At 38.2% G+C, this 6,000-nt stretch overlaps 1 long non-coding RNA gene across 1 annotated transcript; it reads left to right on the top strand.

The window, feature by feature from the left end:
- The first annotated feature begins 2,419 nt into the window (after positions 1 to 2,419).
- On the top strand, positions 2,420 to 3,927 carry LOC309511423. The gene is made up of 2 exons (XR_014210600.1): positions 2,420 to 3,580; positions 3,857 to 3,927. It is a non-coding gene; the product is annotated as an uncharacterized lncRNA (long non-coding RNA).
- Positions 3,928 to 6,000: the final 2,073 nt, after the last annotated feature.

Genomic DNA, 6,000 nt, shown 5'->3' with positions numbered 1-6,000 from the left:
ACTTAATTTCAACAAAATATCTGACTTTGTACATTATTGATTTCCCAAATCTTCGGACATAGCTGTCTTTACATCTATCTAATTGTGTTATCAACAACACTGATTACAAATCACGTACATATTAACATCCAGAAGCTGGGTTGAACAAGCAAGCGCTGTTGCTATACTCCCAGCATAGCTGGACCCTTTAGGTTCAAAAGACAATGGTTGTCAAAATAAACATTATTTCAATAATTATTTTATCTCTAAAATATATAATTTTTCCCGTTCTGCTTAATGAAACATTCCTTATCTTTATATCATGTTAATCCCTGTTAATCATACTCAATGCCTTATTTTTATCTAAAACTCACTTTTCATACCATTTACTTAATCAGGCGTTCATAAATATGAATGTTATCTTCCCCTACATGCCAGTTCCCTCTGTATCTGTTCAATCCAACAATTCACTGTTTGTATTTTCCATCAGGAAAAACATTCTCTTTTCCCTACATGCCAGTTCCTTCTGTATCGACTCTGTTCTCTTTTATCTGCTTCTTTTCCATCCAACAATTCACTGTTTGTTCACATTTTTACACTCATGAACAAACTAACGTTACAACAACTCTTTGACTAGTAACGGATAAATTGGCACTTCAGAAAAAACCCTGTACTTTTGCCCAATCTCATACGCTCATCATTTACAACACTGCTCAAATCATCAGTCATAGCTTTGCTCAAAGTTTCATCAGACACACAAAAAGATTTGCAAGCAGTTTCTTCATTGCAGATAGCAGAAAGAAAATCAGTGTATGTGTTTGTGTGTGCGTCGTGTGTGCGTTTGTTAGTAAAAATATTTTCACTTCCCTTTGCTGTAGCCAGACTGAATTCCCAGAGCCGAACCCTGCCCTCTCGGTTCAATCCGACTTTATGGCAGGACATGCGCTGCTCCAGTGTCCGTCCTTCTTGCATATTCTGCATTTTGTACAGTCTCGGTGCGAGTGGGCATTTGTTGCACAAACATAACAGTTCCATTTTCCTCCAGCAGCGCTTCCTCTCAGTCCTTTTCGATTAGCCGGGTTTGAATGGGAAAACACAGGTTTGTTCTTCGCTGCTTGTTGCGGTCTGTGCTGAGGAGTTTGCCTTCCCCTGCTGCACTGGCGCCGCTGGCGATGTGCATGAAACTGCGCTGTTTGTCTTTGTGCCATTCGCTGTCTGTCCTGCTCCAGTTCTTGTGCGGTTCTCATGGGCGGCGGAGAGCGGTCCAGATCGAGGTCCAGCTGGGCCGTTATTTCTGCTATGGGGTAATGGTTTGTGTTGTAGGCAGGTGGCGGAGCCGTTGTCAACTCGGTACACACATGTTTAACACACACACAACAACAACCATTCTGTTTTCCCTCGTTCTTTTTCATTTGACAGAAAATAGGTGTGTGAAAATGGTCTACTTTACTGTTAGATGACCCCATTTTGGCTGAATCTCCCTTCTGGATTTCACAACTTCGACACGTGTCTTACAATATCTGTCAAACGTCTTCGACAGATCCGATCTTTTTTCGTCACCCAAAATCGGTCGGGTTTCTGTAATTACGTTCCACTCAAAATCTTCCCATAGGCCTAAGCACTTTCTAGCGCTCTATTAATTCTGATTTGATGTGGCTCTTCCGTCCACTTGTAAAAAAAAATTTTCTCAGGTTACAGAGATTTTGAGTAAAACTAACTAATCAGCAATTGTGATTATCTGAATCACCTGTGGCACTCCCGTCCACCTGTGGCACTCCCGTCCACCAACGAGCTAAGTGTGGAAAAAACCGATCCGAAGCTACTTCAATTTCTTCCCCAAACAATTGTGATTATCTGAATCACCTCTCGCTCGTACCAAAGCAAAACTCAGCCAAAATGGTTCACGTTCACTCACAATTATCAAATTACACTTAACATCAATAAAACAATTCTGCCGTTTCTTACCCAGAGATGCTTTTCTGTTTTCTGTAATTGCCACGGATTCTTTTTGATCTTTGTGGGATTTCTTCAACTGGTCCTGAATGCGGGTTTTTCAACCGTCGAGGTATGAGACGGCCACCTGACGCTGCCGGGTTGCACTTCCGTCAAATCCGTTCTCAGGACCAGGAGAAGAAGAGTCCGCACGAGATCCGACACTTCTGACACCACTTGTAAAAGCAATTTTCAGAGATTAATAACAACAGCATCAAAAGGTGTAAGAACTTTCAAGAGGCAAAATTGTTTTATAGAGAAAAGGTTTATTCTTTGAGGATTCTTTTCACAGCCGCAGCCACCCAGCTGTGAAACAGAATGACCTAGTGGACTCAATGAAACATAGACATTTTATACAGGTTTCTGACATTCTTGACTCCTCCTTTCCCAGTTTCTGTAAATTTCCTTAAAGACATCTTATATCTCAAGCTGGTATGGACTGGTGTTGTGTCAACTGCTGTGTGCCTAATGGTGAAAATTTACAGTAAAAAATACATCTAATTTTAATGAATTAAAAATGTATTAAATTACAATTAAGTTTTTAGTGTTATCTTAAATGTAGTTTTTTGTGCCCTGCAGTGACTAGTACTTTACAGCTAATGGAGATATTTGCACTTTTCCCCACAGTAAAGCTCAGTCCACGAACAATGCAGTCCTACTGTACCTTTACTAGCGATATAACACCAAATATTACGGTTAATATTTTATTACGGTTAGAGATTCAGACCCTCTCATCTCCATAATATGAATGTGTTTGTGGTTATGATTATTAGCCTGTATCTGTGACATAAACCAGCTCTTCTGTTTTCTCATCAGGTTCAGATGGTTGAATCTGCTGCTGCTGTTTTACTTTATCAATTATAGCGGTCAGTATCATATTTGTTTATAAATTGTAACATTGTTTGATTTTCAGTTTCAGGTTGATCTAGTCGATTGTTTCTATTTGCATCAAGTGACTTTGCTTGACATTTGTGGATTAATGATGGAAATTTCTCATTATATTACATCATCACACACACCATGACTACTTTATGCAGTTCATCTATTAATAAATATGTTCAGGAATTCACTACAACATTTGATATGTTAAAATGTGGCACAGCTAATATTGTTGGCTCCATATTACCTACAATTATATATATATACTGATATATATATATATATATATATATATATATATATATAAATGTATTCACTAAAATAAGAAAATTTCATGATGACATTGATTATGGAGAATGGAGAGAAACAATACATGTATTTTTCAGTATTGATTCTTTGTATTGAGTTAATTTGATTCTGTATCTGTGTGTAGGAACCCCCCCCTGTATCTGTGACGGAGAAAAAAGGAGGAAACGTCACCTTGACGTGAATCTGAGGCCGGAGAGATTTATGTTGTTGAATTAAACAGTCTGTCAGAAAACATCCTTGTCTGTGAGAAAGAAGAATGTAAGAGTGAAAATGGTCGAGTGTTTAAAACAGGATCATGTGACATCATCATCAAGGATCTGATCTACATGTGACGCTGGGAAGTACACTTTGAATGTTTATTACAATAATGATCAGACAGAAGTGAAGCCACAAACCCTGAAGTATCATCTTCATATTCATGGTAAAGTCAAAACTGATCAAACCGTCATCATGTGTTTCATGATTTCCTGATAATGTTAACAGTTTAAAGTTTAACTATTGTGAGCAGGGCCTGTGATCAGCAAACACATTAAATGTAACAATTATTCATTATTCAGATTAGATGATTCCAATATAGACTTTTCAGTGGCTGTTTTTTAAATTATTACATTCAGTTCCTTTAATCTTAAATATGTTATTATGGTCTTGATTGATTTACACCATTATAATAATGATGAATGTCTATGTTCCTCCTCAGATGAGATCTCTGTGAAGGAAGGAGAGGATCTGAAGTTGGATGTTCTGCTGTTCAACGCTGATAAAGTGGAGCATCAGAACACAATCAGCTCAGGCTGGACAGAGGTCTGGACGAGAGGTCACGGGGTCAGGAGAGATCGACTGACTGATCGTGATGGAAATCTGACCATTAATGAGTTTACAGCCAATGACACTGGAACATACAGAGTTCTGGATTCTAATAATGAAATCTGGATCACAGTCACAGTCACAGGTGAGAGAAGATCAGTGGATGAGGAGAGATATTTGAGCTGATTTTATATTAGGATTTGAACAGAAAATTGATGCTAAACTGTGTGTGAGTAACCTTTCAATCTCCTCTACAGAATCTGGCTCAGGATCAAAGGGAAAACTGGAGACAGAGGATAACACACATAATGAACAACTGAGTAAGTAAAACAGGAGACATTGAGAACTTTAAACTTTTTTAACTAAAAAATCTTTAAGCAATGAGTTTAAAAAAAGAAAAAACATTTTTAAAAACTTGTGTTCTCTTCCCACCTTCCTCCTTCCAGCTGCAGTGTATTGGTTCTGGAGTGTTGGACTGCCTGTGATTCTGCTGGTTCTGGTGGGTGTGATTGTCTTTGTTGTCATCAAGAAACCCCAGTGTCTGAATAGACTGTACTCGCCGCCAACGGATCAGAATACAAAGGAACCAGACAGCGCCGCCGCTCCCACCACGCGCATCACGCGCTGTGCGTAGGGCACCAAGTGCTGAGGGGGCACCAAAAATAGCCTAATGAAAAAATATATATAATGCCGATATTATTTCATTAGCCTATAGAAATATTATTAGGCACATTTTAGCCATGTATATGTAACAAAAAAGGGGGAACAAGATCATTTAATTGCTCTAGTCTAGAAAGTACCGCCCCCCCGCGTTGGATGGTCCGTGCCGCTTGTTCGCGCGGGCGCCTTTGTGAAGGACGCGTTCGCGCGGACGAAGTTTGACAGACAGACAGTAGGCAACTTTTTTGGAAATGGCCCCTAAAAGACAGCAGGAGTTAGGATCTGAGAAAAGAAATAACAAGAAACTGCGAGATGATGCCCGTGCATCACTTGCAGGTAAGTCCATGTTTAATAATTCTTAAATACGGGAAATGTGCTGCTGCTAATCGTAACGCGCCTCGAACTTGCCGACGTTAATGTTAGCAAACTATGTTATTATAACTTATAACTTCGGTGCAAGCTAAATTGAGATTTTACTGTTAAACATTACATATTTTACAAATAACTGACGCCAGCTAGCTGTTACTTTCTTTACAATTTTTCTTTAGATATTGAGCAGTAGTTTATGGTTTATTTTGACGTGACGGTGGTTAATACTTTCTCAGTCAGTGCAGTGCACATGGTAGGCTAACAATTCCTGTTAAATATATAAAAAATATAAAATGTCATTATGAATGATATAAAGCAAACAATACTGTTTAATTGTGTGCATTATTGCACCTCATTCTATTATGCTTTTATATTATATTATATTTATCAAATAGTTGATAAATAAGGAATAAAGGGGGAGAACTCCTTGGCTGCCATGCTTTCAGTTTTAAATGTTTATAATTGTTTCCGGTATGAGATTCTTTGTTTGAATATTTTGTCTAATAAATGTAATTTATTCAAAGTGACATTGAATTTGGGAAAAACATGTCTGGATTATTTTGATAAATTTTTTTTATCTCGCTATTCTGTTTACTGAAGAAAAGTTTGCACTTTCAAATGTGTAGTGTGTGTTGGCTATTCTACATAGGCTATGTTTACAAAGTCAGCAAAGCTGTGAAGATTTTACTTTCTCTTTTTAGTGTTCTTAAGTTTTATTCTGTGATGCTGCTATTGTGTTATTGGTATTGAGTTATATGTTTGGTAAGTTAAACTGACAAAAACAAACGTTTTTTTTCTCGGGGTCGGGGTGGGGGGCATCATAAAAGAATTATGCTTAGGGCACCAAAATGGCTAGCAGCGGCACTGGAACCAGACCTATAATAATCTCTCCTGAGGGCCACAATTAAACTGTAAACGTGGCCCAGAACATCTAGTGACGACACTGGTTAATGTAATTCAGCTTCAGATCAACAGATCTACAGAGGATTCTGTCAGTACTGAACATCT

This window comes from Leuciscus leuciscus (genome assembly GCF_965113295.1).
Source record: "Leuciscus leuciscus genome assembly, chromosome: 12".
Taxonomy (NCBI): domain Eukaryota; kingdom Metazoa; phylum Chordata; class Actinopteri; order Cypriniformes; family Leuciscidae; genus Leuciscus; species Leuciscus leuciscus.
The sequence above is the reverse complement of the archived record's forward strand: the minus strand, read 5'-3'. Positions and strand labels throughout refer to the sequence as shown.